We start from the raw sequence: 18,339 nt of genomic DNA, 5'->3' as shown, positions 1-18,339 counted from the left end.
CGGCTTAGCTCCGCAATACTTATCTGGCTTATTAATCACTTATTCTCCAAATCGCAGACTGCGTTCCTCATAGTGCAATTTATTAACTGTTCCACAAACACATCGAAAATCTATGGGTGATTGGGCTTTTTCTGTTTACGCTCCTAGACTTTGGAACTCTCTCCCTCCTGAACTAAGGGAAGCACAGACTCTCGGCATTTTTAAAGCTCTTCTCAAGACAATTTTTTTTAAACTTACATTGGACTGCTGATGTCTCTTCGTGATCGCTTTGCAGCTATTTTTTATTATTATTGTTGCTGCTTTTGTTTTTGTTAACTTTTATTTGTCTTTTCCGGTGGATTGTGATTTTATGTACAGCGCTTTGAGAAGCTGCTTTTAAAGGCGCTCTATAAAATAAAGTTTATTATTATTATTATTATACCCACGAGGTAGGGCGGAGATACGCTAGGCAAATTCCGCAGACCCATGGCATTTCTTTGCCATTGGCTCGTTTTGTAATACTCGAAGTTGATAGGCTTTCTAAGCGAAACCCCATTCGTCGTCATCCGACGTAACTCGGAGTGACAACGAAAGGGAACACTAGATTCTGCTAAAATGTAAACACTGCACCTTTAAATTTAACACTTTATAGATTTTTGGGTCTGAAAAAAAAAGTTTCTTCAATCTTCTTGAAACTCTGGATTCTGATAGAGGGTGCTAAGACATACGTAGACATGAGTGCAAGTTTAGAGGCTCTAGAACCTTTCAGAGCCTTACACGTTTGTGGGTCATATCCAATCTGTGCCATATTTGAGGAAAAAACGGAATTGGGTAACTTGAACCATGCAGTGTTAATTTGGCCTTAGTGGTTGGGGCGGGATACGTGCTCATCAGCACAACCCTAACTTCCGCTCTGACGCTTCTGCCCTCAAACTGCTGTGACGTGGTTCTGCAGTTAAATATATATCTCAAATTCACTCACTAGTTTTTATTCACTCCTTTAAATGGTCAAGTGTTTAATTCAACACCAGAAAAACAGGAATATTACAAAATAACAAAAAAGCAATTTCGGTCACTTAAGTCACTTATTTTGGTCTTTTGTCCCGCACTCCTGCCACACATTGTATTTCTCACGCGGAAAAACTATTTATTATATATTTAATATGCCGCAGTGCCCAAAATTTCTCTGGCCGCGCCACTCTCACTATGGAACCGGCAGGAATCAAGCGCGTCTCCTCTGGAGTTCTTAGTCGAGCCTACCATCAGCCAATCAAAAAAAAAGAAATTGGCTACACAATAGCCAATCAGAAAATAACACTATTGTATCTGGGTAAGATTTAACGCAACAACCAATGAAAAAAAAGCATATCTTGAAACTGTTCACGTGATTCTGCTATAACATCTTCCGAAAGTTTCGTTCACCCACAGAGGAAACCACTTTGAGCCCAGAGTAAGTCATGATCTCCTGTTTTAATTTGACCACAAATTAACAACTTGTTTGACACAAATAATGACAACTTGACTTCTGTTAGAGAATGTTTCCCAGATAATTAGCATCAGTTTTTCATGAGTGTCTGTAACTTAGCCAACCGTCTTACTCTTGTCACTCTTGCCTGTCTTCAAAACTTGAGAGCCCTGAGTATATTATATTAATGTCACATTATATGAACATTGAAGAGAGCCTCTTGGCAGTTTTATTGTTCAGGTGGAAGATAGCCTGAGGGAAAAGCTGTTCTTGTGTCTGGCTGCTTGGGTGCAGTTCAAAGAGAAAGTGAGCTGGGTGTGTGTAGTACAAGTTATTTTCTTAGCACTTTTTCTTACTCTAGAGGTGTAACGTTCTTACAGGTTGGGAAGGGGGTGCCAATAATAATCTCCGCAGTTCTAACTGTGCTTTGTAGTTAGCTGAACCAAACCAGACAGTTAAAGATAAGCACCGGATAGACTCAGTGATGAGGCGAGAAGACCGGTGTCAGCAGCTCCTGTGGCAGGTTGAACTTCTTCATCTGGCAGTATGTTTATTTTATTAAAATCAGTGCAGATTTCACAGAAACAAAAACAAAAGTTTTTACAATTATACTGAACGGCCTTTTCCTCTCTAAAAAAGTATAAACTATCAATCAGATGATGTAGTAGTGGCAACTTATTTCAGCAAAGTTTTGATCATGGTAATCATTTAGAGGCCTTTCAAATTCCACCTATGATACAGTAGGGTTTATAGGGCCAGAGAAAAGCATGAGAATGTATCTTCTACAAGTGGGCCAACAGCTGCAAGTATCCAAGGTACAGGAAAGCCAACCAGTGACTCACTGTATGTGTTTGTCTCTTTGTCTCTGTTGTGTGTGTGTGTGTGTGTGTGTGTGTGTGTGTGTGTGTGTGTGTGTGTGTGTGTGTGTCCGCGTGCATGTGTGTGTCCGCGTGCATGTGTGTGCGCGCGTGCATGTGTGTGTGTGTTATTATTATTTCTGAATGCTCTATTCAGTTCTCATTAATGATTAAACATCCTAGAAGTAACGTTCAGACACGTTAAATTAACGTGAAACTCAAATGTGACCCGTCACAGAAACCAGGGACACAAGTCGGCAGCACAACTTTCGAGCAAAATGAGAAAGAAGAGTTTTTTTTCAAAATTGGTGATTTCAATTTTTTGGAGAATCTGTTAATTGAAATCACGAAGAAGCCTCTCCATGTTTGAGATAGCAGTATTGGTATATTTAAAAGCTTACATTTTGAGGTTGAAATCGGCTTGTTTTCGGAGATTCTAGCATGCAGTAGGGGCGTGGCGTGTCATTGTCTGTGTGTATTTCCATACTGAATAACCCGGCGCTTTTGCCCCCGCCCTCCAAGTCAACCACATGGCTTATTATGCTGTGCTCTGGCCAGCTCTCTCTGATATCAAAATTCAATGAAGATGGATGCCGCAAAGATTGTCGCAGACGAGATGAACCGTCTGGCAGTTACACCGAAAATGTTTTCGCCGCACTTCGTGGGCTCGGGAAACTGAACCGGAGGTATGGGCGCAGCGCGCTCGCCCTCAGTGCTTCAATACGGCGGCTCGGCTCGCTGACAGCGGTGGCTGGCTGTTTCATATGTGACGGAGAATCGAAATAGAGGATGCAGTTAAGACCTTTGCTGCTGCGATGAAGGCCTGCCGTGCGTGTTTCTGAAATGTAAGTTAAGCTTCATTTGCTCTTTAGTCGTTATTTAAGATGCTGAACCTGCTGATGATATAATGTGCTTGCGGACATTTCATTTGTGTGTGTATACGCACATAAGAAAGTGGTGTAAAGAGATTTGCAACAGTAATTTGAGGAGGTGAAATGTGATTATTTGGAAAATTGCAGAAATGACTGCTTAAAGAAAAATGCCAGCAGGCATTTGCCTCCTACATAAACTTTAATATTGTTGACATTTTGGGCACACGAGCGTTGCGTACTATTTGCGCTATAGATATGTAGGCCTATGGCTTATTGGTCTTTGTTTGTTGTTGTTGGTTTTGCGTTATATGTATATGGCATATTGGTCTTTGTGTGTTGTTGCTGGTTTTGCGTTATACTGTATGTATATGGCATATTGGCCTTTGTGTGTTGTTGCTGGTTTTGCGTTATATGCAGGCTATATGGCATATTGGTCTTTGTGTGTTGTTGCTGGTTTTGCGTTATATGTATATGGCATATTGGTCTTTATGTGTTGTTGCTGGTTTCGCGTTATATGCAGGCTATATGGCATTATTGGTCTTTGTGTGTTGTTGCTGGTACGTTGCAAATAGAGGGGCAGCACAATTGTTTTTCGCCTAGTGCGGCAGAAGTGCACTCATTCGAAGTGTAAAAAAAGCTGTAAAGCACATGGAGGAGCTTTACAGGGGGTATGGCTTATCTAAATGAGATGTAAATGAGCCCTATTGTCACCCCCAGCAGCAGAGACAGGTGAGAACTGCACAATCTTTAGCTCGTTTTCTCCTCTTTGAGCTTTTTTAAGTGCCTACTTTAAAATGGCCACAACTTCTCCAAATATTATCAGATTTCCACATGTTACACATCGTTGGAAAGCTTGGATATTACACTCTCAGAATCTATGAATAACTCAAAATGCCCCAGAACCGACTTGTGTCCCTAGTTTCCGTGACTGGTCACAAATGTTCTGGATAAAACGTTCCATGAATGATGTTCTTTTGAGAAGAACACACTGAACATACTGAGAGAACTTTGCCAGAATTCTGAAAATTTTCCATGTTATCTTGGAGACCAGCAAGACAACAATAAACACTACTTAAAGCCCCCCTGTGGTAAAAAAAAATCAAGTTTTTAATGTTGTTTATTTGTCTGCGTGGTGTTTTTAATATGCTTAATATAAATTCATGTCAACACCATTGCTGAGTATTTTCTCCTTAAAACTGCAGTGAACCAAAGACAGTCTCAAAAACACGGTTTAAAATCACCCCGTTCACTACATCACAAACATATTGTAACCAATCCCGTCAATGCACAGGCGGGCTTTAGCATCATTAACTATTCTCTGAAGCAGGGAAGTCTCAAGAGAAGTATATTTTTGGTGATATGAAAAATCGGGTAGATTTAGCAATATAGTGGGTGACTTTGACTTATGTATGTGATAGGGATGGGGAAATGAAGTCTCTTGAAACAATGAGGCTTTCCCCTGACTGTTCCGGGAAAAGATTCAAAGCTTCGAGAATGTCGAGAAACAGCACCATCTGGTGCTTATTGATAAGAAAGCAGCCAGAAGCCTTTGTAAGAAGCTCTGTCAGATGAAGCAACCACAACACACTCCATAGTTTCAATCTTATGTGTACAAATAAAAGCCTTACATGTTTGTTTTTGATTTGTCCATTAAATAAATTCCTTTCCCCATTAAAGTGTGACAATAAAATATAAAATGGGCTTATATGATTCAATAAGATCTAATGTAGGCCTACTATCTCTCTCTCTCTCCACACACACACACACACACACACACACACACACACACACACACACACACACACACACACACACACACACACACACACACACACACACACACATGAATAAGGACATTGTGTGATAGGATCATCTGTTATTAAATGTGCTTATGACACTTGGCAGTGATAGTGCTTATGTAACTGTAGGAAAGACAGAAAGTTGATAAAGTTTTTAATTATTTTTATTAAGAAATAAAAGCTGTTTCACAGCGTTGGGGCTGAGTCTAGTCTATTTCTCCTCTTAGACAGTACTTCCCCAGCCTTAGAGAAGACTCTTTCACATGGTACAGAGGAGGCCGGGGTAAAAAGAAACTGTAAAGCCAATGTAGCCTATATAGATGGGGTAAGACATGTTTCTGCATTCTCCAGTATTCAAGTGGATACTCAGCTCTTTGTATGTTTGTCTCTGTAAGGTATTTATCCACTTCTACGATCGCATCAGAAGTGGCATTTGAGCTTTGTTTGTGCTGGTCTACAGCACTATCCAACAGAAGCCAAAGGTTTCTACGTCAGAAGTGTGAGGAGAGAAAAAATGATTGGGAGTGACTGTACATGTACATTGACTGAATAAGACACATCAACGGTCAACAATTATAAAATACAACAATAAAATAAGTAACATTTTAAATAATAAACAACTAAATATATATATATTTATTTTTTCTTCTTTTTTAGGAACGCATACATTGGAAGCTATAAGCTCAAAATATTCCTAGATAGAGGAAGTCTTCCTTTTTTTGGCTGTTGCCAAACAAACCCACCAAACACCAACACCCTATTCCCTCTCCCCTAAGCCCACCCTGACCCCAAATAACAATAATAATACCTAAAAAACACCAAAAGTGCAAAGATTTTACAAAAACAAAAAGAAAAACAACAACAAGAAAGAATAAGTAGTTTTGGTTATTTAAATGTAATGTATTGATTAACTTTCAAAGTACAGGACTCTCCTCACAAACCCATCAACCAGACTGAGCCAACAAGGACTCGTTAAGTAAGATCTGGGGTTCAGCCTTCTGACACCCAAAGCGAAACACGCACGTGATTGGACAGAAAGTGAGGCTTCATTTGTCATCGATCACGTGACTCTGGGAAACCAATACACACCCCGACATGGGGCTTTAATAGAAATTGTGTCGCATGTGCGATACACACATCGAAGCTTCAGTGTCATACATAACATCACTAGTATATGATGTATATTATTATTATGATGAACTATATGCCTTTCTCCACTGACGTTCTGAGTTTTTCAAAACGTTTCTAAGGATGCTGATTTTTAGAACATTGTTCAAGTGACTGAGATGGCGAATGGGAAAATGGTTTGTGGAACATTAGCAACACATTATTAGCTGTTTGTTAACGTAGTCAAGCCAAAGGCTAATCATATCAATTACCGCTTCGTGTCCGACGTAGAGAGAGCGATACATAAAACGCGTTACCATTCTGATACATGGAGTTGTAAACAGTACGAGCCTGTATAATTCATTCTTCCACTTCTTTTAAATCAGCTTCTGGTTCATACATATATGGCTGATTTAAACCACTATTAACACTTCCCATGTAGCATTTTTTACTGTAAAGTTGACCGAGTGGATCATTCTGAACTGGGGTGATTAAGTGGAGACGGGGCTAATTTGCATATTCGTGGAACCACGTCCTAAATGATGCAAGGGTGTAGAGTTACATTCAAGAAATTATTTTCACTGGAAATATGTCATTTTGGTGATCAAAGATGAGTTTTAAGGGATACAATTATTGACTACAGCGGGAGTTTAAGGCTGTAAGTCTCACTTCTGACATGTGGACATCAATGCAAATGGATACAAAATATTATGACCAGCTGTTCCCAGTATTCCTTAGAGTGTTGCTTACATTTACTGTACATTAATGTACATTGATTTGATCCTTTTATATGAAGTGTCTTACTTAGCATTGTGTGTGTGTGTGTGTGTGTGTGTGTGTGTGTGTGTGTGTGTGTGTGTGTGTGTGTGTGTGTGTGTATTTAAACTTTGTTATAGCTTATATGGATAATGCTTGCTTTGCAAAGCATTTTAATTCTGTTAAAATGCCTTGCCCGAATGACTCCTACCCGAACATACAGGTATAAATACTCCCATCAAACACTTGTTATTCATGTTTGGCTGAAGAGCCGAGACAGAGGTCCCAGCAATTCATTAGTAACCTAGACCTTCCCATTCAGTCAGTCATGTTTGACGTTATACTGATGTATTGGGGTCCCTATGGAAAGTGCCACAGCCACTGAACCGTTAAGGGTGTTGGAGATGCAGATGCTGTCAAGCTGTAGCATGCACTTTGGCAACTTCTCTCACATAGTTGTAACCTACCCAGTGACCCATGTAAGCCCAAGGAGAGTAGTCGTCCATACTAAAGGGATGGAAGGGACAGGCCTTACTCTGGAGACATCTGTAGCTGCTTTTCCTCTTATTGTGACATTTCATGGGGAAGAGTGCTTCGGATCTCAATTCCTATGCTTTTCAGCGATGACCAGTCTTGTTAACGCTGGGGAAACATGCCTAGTCCAATGGAGAGGAACTCTACGGAGGCCACACCCTGCCTGAAGGGAGGTAACGTGTGGAGGTTACACATATGGACTGACCCGTGGGGCAGTACTAAATATGAAAGATCTCTGCGGTAGGTCCTGCCAAGCCAGGGAGGAGCTACTACCCAGCAAGCAATTTTGCGTTTAAAAGACGTCTAATAGCCATCCAAATACAGCCCTGACATCTAGGCTAAAACTAGGCAAAATTTGGGCTGTCAGTGAAAATTGAATAGACGTCTAATCATAGCCCAAGTACAGGCTTTGATCACAGGCTACGCATAGAATATTTCAAAGAAATGAAACCAAACACTTTGTCACTGTTGACTTTGCTTACATGATGGAATATCATACATCTTGCAAGTTATTTTGGCAAAAACGACATGTAACCAAATTCAAGGTTATTTTGGCTAGAAGTGGGTTACTCATAGTCGGACTAAATTGGGTCTATAGTTAACCAAGACGGTGAAATGACAGCTATTGCTTGCTGGATACCGTTACAGTGACAGGGGAGAGCAGAACTGCCTGGAGAAATACACGTTTTTACCGACAGGGAAATCGAATCGTGGACAGTACACATATGGGATTACCCAGGGGGAATAACAGCATATGGGCAGCTAGCCCAGTACTGACCAGCCGGGCATACACATGGCCTGGAGTCGGACGCATATCGAAGGATGCTGGAGGAACTCGATTCAGGGTTCGGCAAGTGGGGAACTCTCCTGAAGTGCAAGTAGGTGCTTGTATTCCCCCATTAAAAGAGAGTTGCGCTGCAAGAGAGACAACGAGCCAGCCTTCCCGCACATTACCTTTTTGTGCCCAACACACAGGAAGAAACTGGCTTCACTAGGAGATTGTACATTCTTGCGAATGTGTCGCCCAGCCCGCAGCTCTGCAGAGGTCTGTCAAAGAGGCGCCATGTGCCAATCCCCAGGCAGAAGGCAACACCCTGAGTGTAGTGAGCCCTCAGTCTGGTCTGGTACGCCTAGGCGATATCATCCACTATCCAGTGGGCCAACACTTTGTCAGCTGGCTAATCAGAGTACTTGGAGCTTTTCGGAAGGAGGCGCTCCTCAGACTGAGAAGAGAGGTACAGCAATAATGTACAGTTATCTGAAAAATGTGTTTTTGAACATTAAAGCATTAAATCTTTTTACACCAAATAAAGAAAATAATGAACTTTTAAAATAGAATCATATGACCCCTTTAAATCAGAGGCCTAAAATCAGGGTAGAAAATGGACTTGTATTTCAAAATTTTGACAATCTCTTTTTATATAAAAACCCTACTATCATTATAAGTGCACCTTAGAAAGGATTATAAAATAAAATGTTGCTTCTTTATGCTTTTCCTTTGGTGTTGTGTGGTGTTTGCATCCCTTGAATCCATTAACTCTAAAGATCCATCGTCCCCACTGCTCCACTTTCAGATGTGTAATTCATTATGTACTAGATTCTGGAAGTGAAATCTCTGAGCATGTGAAGTTCTGGACAGTCGTTTTCATCAAACTTTTTCCCCTGTATCTACTCGGAGGCGTTTCTGTGAGTTGGGAGTCCCAACAGAGAGATAAGCCTCTCTAAAGTCAGGGGCCACGTTATGGGGACCTACACACATCCAAGGCCAGCAGATGGGGAGTCTTTGTGGCTTAATTGTTCAACTTGGCTCTAATCCCAGACTGAACCCTGAAAAGAAAACATGTCATGTGAAGAGAATGTGTTCTCCTCTAAGCCAACAAAACATTTGCACAGATTGCTCTCTTTTTTGGGGCGGAAAAGATAGTGCTGATCTTTTTTTCCACCCTGTCTTTATTTCTTTAAATATACTTTACCTAAAACCATGGCCTTATATTACAGGACTGTGTTGCTTTTTGTCTGTGGAAGCCTTGGTGCATTACAGGAGTCATTTATCCCTGGCAGTGAGAGAGAAAGTCTCCTCTATTCTCTGTGATATCAATAAGATAACAGAGAACAGTTGTGAGATTCAGTTCTAAGAGGGGAGAGATGGAGAAACTCAATGAATCTAGCTGTTAAGGATTGCACCAGCCTGCACTTAAATCCATGCACTCTTTATTTATTTCACTCACACCTTTTACAAGTCCATCAACAACTGTGATGAGTTGGATCCTTTTGAATGTGCCCTAGTTATTGGCGATTCTATTACACGGAACGTGAAAATAGAGACACCAGCCACCATAGTTACATCTTTGCCGGGAGCCAGAGTGCCTGACATCAAAGCAAATTTAAAAGTGCTGGCTAATGCTAATCATACATTCACTAAGATTATTGTTCACGTCGGCACTAATGATGTTCGACTTCGCCAGTCGGGGATCAATGAAATTAACGTTAAAGAGGTGTGTGAACTCGCAAGTACGATGTCAGGCACTGTAATTTGCTGTGGCCCCCTTCCTGTTTGCCAGAGTAATGAGATACTTAGTAGACTGTCCTCACTCAATGGCTGGCTGTCTAAGTGATGTCCACAAAATAATATTGAATTCATAGACAATTGGAAAAGTTTTTGGGTCAGACCTGACCTGTTGAAAAGATATGGTATTCATCCCTCTTGGGATGGTGCTGCTCTTCTCTCTAGTAATATGGCACATAGTCTTAGACCTCAAACATGAATAGGGGCTCAGGTCAGGAAGCAGACAGACTGGCTAAACCGACCATCTGCTGGCTGTCTTACGTCACTGAGGTCAGATAAATCCCATCACATAGAGACTCTTTTACCTAGATATCATCATATAGAGACTGTCTGATCCACGAATTAGGATATACAAAAAACTTCCAAACCCATCTAAGGGTAAAAATTTAATTGATGTTCAACAAATAAAAAACAGATATAATACAAATGAACAAATGATAAAGCTTGGATTGGATTGGTTATTCAATCCCTTACTTCAGAAGCAGTTATTGTTAATGATATGATTACAGACTAACCTAGATCTGCTGTGCTTGACAGAAACCTGGCTAAACCAAACATATTTTCATAATTACTAAGAAGTCTAGTTTCAAATGTAACTCTTTTGAAGTGTTGGTGCTTAATGTAACAATATCCAGTGTAAATGATAAATCACGTTTGAGATTTGTGCTGGCCACTGTAGAGAATTTGCTGACTTTCTGTCAGAGTTACACTCTGTAACACTCCATGTTACAAATATGTTAGACCTATCACTTCTGCAACTAAAGGTTGCTTTATTAATTATCTTCCTGATCAGTTTCATCATCTCAGCATCCCAGATAGCTTACAAGTACTCACTATTGCTACAGAAACTTTTAACTCTCTCTTTTCCAGCTCTTTAGACAGTGGCTCCTTTGCGCTTAAAGAAGTTTAAAGAAAATAGTCCAACGCCATGGTCCAACGAGCACACTCTGGCCCTTAAGAGAGCGGCCAGAAAAATGGAGCGCAACTGGAAGAAAAAAAAACTAGAGGTATTTTGCATTTCATGGAAAGAGAGCACGATTGCATACAGAGAGGTCTTAACCTCTTTACCTCTTAAAAAGAGCTCTTTAACCCTATTAGAAGAAAATAAACAAAACCCTGGGTATTTATTTTAAAAGAGGGGCTAAACTAACGAAAAAAAAAGCTTCTAACCCAGATGGTTCCAAGCAGCACAGCAGTAATGACTTTATTAACTTCTTTACTTACAAGATTGATAATATCAGGGAGAAAATTATAACTATGCAACCGTCTACTACAGTATTGCATCAGGCAGTGCATTGCAGTCTCCTTGAGGAAAAAGTCGATTCATTCATTGCTATAGGAGAAGAAGAATTTTCTAAACTCGTTAAATCATCTTAATCGACAACATGTATGTTAGACTCTATATCGACTAAGCTACTGAAAGAGATGCTTCCAGAGTTCATATATCGTCTTCTTAATATCATTAATTCATCTTTTTCATTAGGATACGTACCAAAAGCTTTTAAGCTGGCTATGATTAAACCGCTTGTTGAAAAAACACAACTTGATCTTATAGAATTAGTCAATTACAGGCCGATCTCGAATCTACCTTTTCTGTCAAAGTTCCTTTTTTAGAAAGAAATGGTCTCTGTGAGGATTTTCTATCAGGATTTAGACCGTACAATAGTACTGAGACAGCTCTCATTAGAGTCACAAATGATTTGCTCTTATCATCTGATCGTGACCATCCGACCACAACATTCTTTTAAATAGACTTGAAAATTATGTTGCCATTAGTGGAATTGCCCTAGCATGGTTGAAATCATACTTATCTGACCGTTATCAGTTTGTAGCAGTAAATGAAAAGATGCATTATCAATCAAAAGTTCAGTATGGTGTACCACAAGGCTCAGTACTAGGACCGTTGCTGTTCACTCTGTACATGCTACCCTTAGGAGATATCATTAGGAAGCATGGCATTAGTTTTCACTGTTATGCTGATGATACTCAGTTCTATATTTCTTCACGCCCTGACGAAATCTACCAATTCACAAAATTAACGGAATGCATAGCAGATAAAAAAAAACAGATGACTAGCAATTTCCTACTACTTAATTCTGAAAAAACAGAGATTCAAATTATTGGACAAAAAACTTCTTCACGTAATAACCTAGAATACTGTTTAACACTTAATTGCTGCTCTGTCAAGTCCTCGCCGTTGGTTAGGAACTTGGGTGTGCTCTTTGATACCAATCTTTCCTTTGAAAGTCACGTGTCTAGTATCTGTAAAACCGCATTTTTTCATATTAAAAATATATCTAAATTACGTCATATGCTCTCAATGAAAAATGCAGAACAATTAGTTAATGTGTTCATGACATCAAGGCTAGATTATTGTAATGCTATTATGGGTGGTTGCCCTGCATGCTTAATAAACAAATACAGCTAGTCCAAAACGCAGCAGCTAGAGTTCTTACCAGAACCAGAAAGTATGACCATATTAGCCCTGTTTTGTCAACACTGCATTGGCTCCCTATTAAACATCGTATACATTTTTAAATATTGCTGATTAATTACAAAGCACTAAATGGTTTAGCTTCCCAGTACTTGAGCGAGCTCTTAACGCATTATAGTCCTTCACGTTTATTGCGATCTCAAAATTCTGGCCAGTTGATAATACCTAGAATATCAAAATCGACTGCTGGTGGTAGATCCTTTTCCTTTTTAGCACCAAAACTTTGGAACAATCTTCCTAACATTGTCCAGGAAGCAGACACACTGTCAGTTCAAATTTAGACTAAAACACACCTCTTTGGCCTAGCATACACAAAACTAACTTTAGCTGGACAATAACTTTATCCTAGAGCTGTGGTGAAGCCTAAATAATAACTTTAGTCGGCTCTGTATATAAATGTATAGGCCATACCTCTTGCTGATTGGTTAGGCAATTTGAACCTGTTCCTATCGAACGTTGTTAATAAAACATAATTTAGCGAGCATCCCAAAGGGATGGGCTTAAATCACTATGTGGAACAGTAACACACAAAGACGTAGCTGTTGTCTATTCGTCCTCATGGATGACCCGTAGTAGCGTAATCCTGGAACATAAACGGGTGCGCACTGACGACAAAGTCAAAGACAGGCGAAAAAGGCAACAGTGGCAAGGAACCAAAACTCCATCAGGTGACAGAATGGAGAAAAAAACCTTTGGAGAACCCAGGCTCAGTCAGGGGGCCAGTCCCCCTTTGGCCAACGAACAAACAGTGTATGATTATGATTTAGGCAGCATTATAGGTCAGAAGTTAGATTGAATCAGAACTTTCACAATATTTATCCAGTTCCATCTGATTGGGGTCAGATTCATCACGCCGGTATGGAGACGAGTTTGTTGAGGTGTCCATGAGCCCTTCACAGTGTTGATGAGGCTGGCACATCAGGATGCGTTGTTGTCGTGTCCATGCGATGGTCTTTCATCAGATCTGGATATGGCCTGGATACGGCCTGGATCCGGCGGACTGTGGTAAACCACGGGATAAACAGAGAGACTAATATTAGCGTAGACGCCATCCTTCTTATGATGTACCAAGTACATCAGGATTTATGGGAAGTGTTCCTGGTTCTGGCTGATCTAAACTAAGCAGCCTAACATTGAATTATAGAAGTCTATAATGTGTTATGTGTATGCTAAGCCAAAGAGATGTGTTTTTAGTCTGGATTTGAACTGACAGACTGTGTCTGCTTCCCGGACAATGTTAGGAAGATTGTTCCAAAGTTTTGGTGCTAAATAGGATAAGGATCTACCGCCAGCAGTCGATTTTAATTCTAGGTATTATCAATTGGCTAGAATTTTGAGATTACAATAGACGTGAAGAACTATAATGTGTTTAGAGCTCACTCAAGTACTGGAGAGCTAAACCATTTAGTGCTTTGTAAGTAATCAGCAATATTTTAAAATGTATACGATGTTTAATCGGGAGCCAATGTAGTGTTGACAGAACCGGGCTAATATGGTCATACTTCCTGGTTCTGGTAAGAACTCTAGCGGCTGCATTTTGGACCAGCTGTAGTTTATGTATTAAACGTGCAGGGCAACCACCCAGTAGAGCATTACAATAATCTAGCCTTGATGTCATGAATGCATGAACTAATTGTTCTGCATTTTTAATTGAGAGCATATGACATAATTTAGATATATTTTTAAGATGAAAAAATGCGGTTTTACAGATCCTACACACGTGACCTTCAAAGGAAAGATTGGAATCAAAACGTGTGAGTAAACTGTGAGTTTACAACGCACAATGTAGTCAGCCGGACCTGGGCCGTATCCAGATCAGATGAAGAACCTGCGCCTAGAAACGACCACAACGCATCCCTGAAGTGTCAGCAGAGATTGTGTCAACTAGACTCTCCCCTGTGAATGCCTCAGATCACTCAGATCTTCAACCAGATGGAACTGGATAAATATTCTGAATGTTCCAATCCAATCTGACCTGTAATGCTGCCTGAATCATAATCATTCACGGTTCGTTCGTTGGCCAGAGGAGAACTTTTGAAGGGCTTTCTAAAGGTAAAAAAATGATATACTTTATCTTCTATTCTATATCTATTATCTTAAAAAAAAAATACAGGTACTGCGTTAGATTAAACTGGGGTCATAGCACTTGCATATTGTTGTCCTATTGTCAGTTTAACTGCTTCCATTGTTCTCATTTGTAAGTCGCTTTGGATAAAAACGTCTGCTAAATGAATAAATGTAAATGTAAATAAGCGATCGTTATATTTAATCAGTGCAATTTACTGCAATGCTTTTTTCCCCCTTAGTTGGTCAGAACAAAAGTGGATGTTACTTGTTCAGATGACATTTCCGGTGAAAAATCAAGTATGTTGGTGTAGTGTATGCGTCTGGATGAATCATGATTTGTGTAATCTGAATCATCGTTGTTTATGAACACATTCTTTCTGAAATCCCAAAGCGTTTAGCCTCTGAACTCATGGAGGCAAATTGTGCGTTAGGCTCCAGCCAGTCTGCAATACATGGTTTTGGTGACAACTTTATGGCACCTCGAGTGTTAACAAACAACACGACAACGGATCTTCCTCTGACTCTACAAGCCTCAAAGAGATCAGTATCTCTTAACACCTCCTTTCTGCGGAGAAAGGAATGCCAGGCGGCCGGAATAAAGCTCCTTCCACGACGCACACACACACACATACACACACACACACACAAACCTTTCATTAATTTCCTCATATAAAGACTTTACCGAAATATATTTGATATGTTTTTATCTGTGTCGGCATGCCCAAGTCAGACGGGAATATATATATATATTTCTATCGTAGTTCTAAATGGACTGTAAGTGCCTATATTATGCATTTTAATGTAACCTTGCAAGATTATCCTCTGTACATAATGTTTTTGATACCTACAGAATCCCCTGGGGCTGACCAAGCCATATATGTATATGAACATACCGTAAAATGTATTTTACTATTTTGCACCATATTTGGAGTGATTCTGATCAAATTCTGACACGGTCATAAAACATGCAAAATTAGGCCTCGACAGGACAAAGGAACACTTTTGCTGCACACTTTTCTCACAGGTGATTGGTTCATTCACGCCAGAGAAGGCGTGAACCGAATTGCTTTAAAGAGACACACCAAGCTTCTCTCTTCCTCTCTCTTCTTCCCTTCGTGATCCTCTTCAAGGCTCTTCAAGCCTTCTCTTCGTTTTCTTTTGTTTGTTTCTTTCTTCAAGTTTTTATTTTTCATTTTCGGATTCTCCTTTGTTCATTTCCACCAACGAATGAAATTAACTTAGCCTGAATCATCTGGCAAACTTTACCTACAACGGACCACCTTCCACGTGAACGCGCAAAACCTCCGAGGCCACACACACAGGCACGCTTTCTCAACAGCACAAGAGTTGTATTTGCAAGTATCGTATTTCTATTCAGATTTAGATGCGTTTGAGATTTTTTAGCCCTGCTTAATGTGTTTTGATTCTTGTTGTCCCTCAGAGGTTTGTGTCCAGGTAATCTGCCATTCTGTAACCCCTCCTTCTCCCTCTTTCTATAACTCTCTGAATCTCTGACTTTCATTGTTGTTTATTGTACTGTATATACATTTTTTTCCATGTAATCGTAGTCACCGATATACGTAGTATTTTCTTTATTAAAACCATATATACTCATTTATTGATTCTGTTTGTGCTCATATTATAAAGTCCCTTTAATGTCTGATCAAAGCTACCCGCTTTCCACTTGCTGATACTTAAAAAAGTATTTTCTTTTATAGAACGAGAGAGCTGTTTTTCATGGCCAGAAGAACCGTCTCTCTCGAAAGTGTATAAAAAGGATAGCTCCTTTGTGATTTGATAAAGATCATATGGTCAGTTCGCTGTACGAACCCATCATTCGATAACAAATTAATTCCATTAGGGGTTGTTCTGAGAATCGATCTATTCTAGACAATTGATATATTAGTATTTAATTATAACACGTTGTGATTGAGTATTGATATAAAAATGTATCTAATTTTGCCTCCCTGTATGGATAATTGATTATAATTTGTTGTATTGAATTGTCCATACAGGCACGTTGGCGAAATATTTCCGTTAAGGGTGATATTTATAAACTGTAGTTGATTCACTGATAACTCATAACCTGTATAATCAGTTATTAATTGTGAATTATTAATTATTGATTATACATTCCCCCCATTTGAGCACTGAAACGCTACATTGGTCATACTTCCAAAAAGTAGAATCTGTGATTGTGAATGCCACATTCCACACCGGCGCGGTGACTGACAGCCGCACGTTCTCCTAAAAACCTGTATTCATCCGCGCTGTGCCGTGCCGGGGCACAACCCATGTAAGGTTGATCATTCCGCGAATAACTGCAATTGCAGATTTCGAACAGAGATGGCGACAAAGAGAAAAAAATACGGACTGCAGCTTTAAGCTGACAACCCGCTAGTAACTCGCTAGCCTGTTAACGCGCCACCCGTGCGCTCAGTTATTTATTTATTTTTCTCTCGCGCACCCGCGCCTCTGAGTTCATAAAAAGCCCAGGTGAGTAAGAATCAGTCAACAAATACAGTGAGTAATGTCTTGTCCTGTTATTGTCACCTGCACTTCATGTTACATGTTTAGCATAGCCTTCCCCGTCGGCAATATAGGGTTTATATGTGATAAATGCAAGGAGACAGTCAGGCTGACGGAGAAGATTTCAGAATTAGAAACATGCATCCAAACTTTAATTGAGGATAGTAAGTGTGCTTGAGCTTTAGATACTATTTTGGATGCGCCTAGAATAGTGAACCCTTTACATGATTCGGTTCCGGCTGAATTATTGCCTGTGCAGCCAGGCAGATGGGTGAAAGTGAGGGATCGCTCGAGTCGCGGATCAAAAAACCACTCTTCCGTTCCGATTACCACAACCAATCGAATTGCCCCACTCAGTGAAACACCGACTGAGAATTCTGTTGATTGTGCCCTGGTAATTGGCGATTCTATTACACGGAACGTGAAAATAGGGACACCAGCCAACAGTCACATGTTTGCCGGGAGCCAGAGCGCCTGACATCAAAGCAAATTTAAAAGTGTTGGCTAATGCTAATCGTAAATTCTCTAAGATTATTATTCACGTCGGCACTAATGATGTTCGACTTCGCCAGTCGGAGATCACCAAAATTAACATTAAAGAGGTGTTTGAACTCGCAAGTACGATGTCAGGCACTGTAATTTGCTCTGGCCCCCTTCCTGTTCGAAGGAGTGATGAGATAGTTAGTAGATTGTGTTCACTCAATGGCTGGCTGTCTAAGTGGTGTCCGCAAAATAATATAGAATTCGTAGACAATTGGAAAAGTTTTTCGGGCAAACCTGGCCTGTTGAAAAGAGATGGTATTCATCCCTCCTGGGATGGTGCTGCTCTTCTCTCTAGTAATTTGGCTCATAGTCTTAGAGATAAAACATGACAATCTGGGGCTCAGGTCAGGAAGCAAACAAACTGGCTAAACTGACCGTCTGCTAGCGGCCTCGCGTCACCAAGGTCAGATAAATCCCATCACATAGAGGCTCTTTCACCTAGATATTATCATATAGAGACTGTGTCTGTTCCCCGAATTTGGAAATACAAAAAACTTCCAAACCTATCAAAGGTTAAAAATTTAATTGATGTTCAACAAGTAAAAAACAGATATAATACAGATGAGCAAACGATAAAGCTTGGGTTGCTGAATATTCGATCCCTTACTTCAGAAGCACTTACTGTCAATGATATGATTTCAGATTATATCCTAGATGTGCTGTGTTTGACAGAAACCTGGCTAAAACCAAACGATTACATTACTTTAAATGAGTCCACCCCGCAAGATTACTGTTATAAACATGAACCTCGTCCGAAAGGCAAAGGGGGAG

This window comes from Siphateles boraxobius, unplaced genomic scaffold (genome assembly GCF_051911475.1).
Source record: "Siphateles boraxobius isolate OS27281-9 unplaced genomic scaffold, OSU_SipBor_1 22, whole genome shotgun sequence".
NCBI classification, from domain to species: domain Eukaryota; kingdom Metazoa; phylum Chordata; class Actinopteri; order Cypriniformes; family Leuciscidae; genus Siphateles; species Siphateles boraxobius.
The sequence above is the reverse complement of the archived record's forward strand: the minus strand, read 5'-3'. Positions refer to the sequence as shown.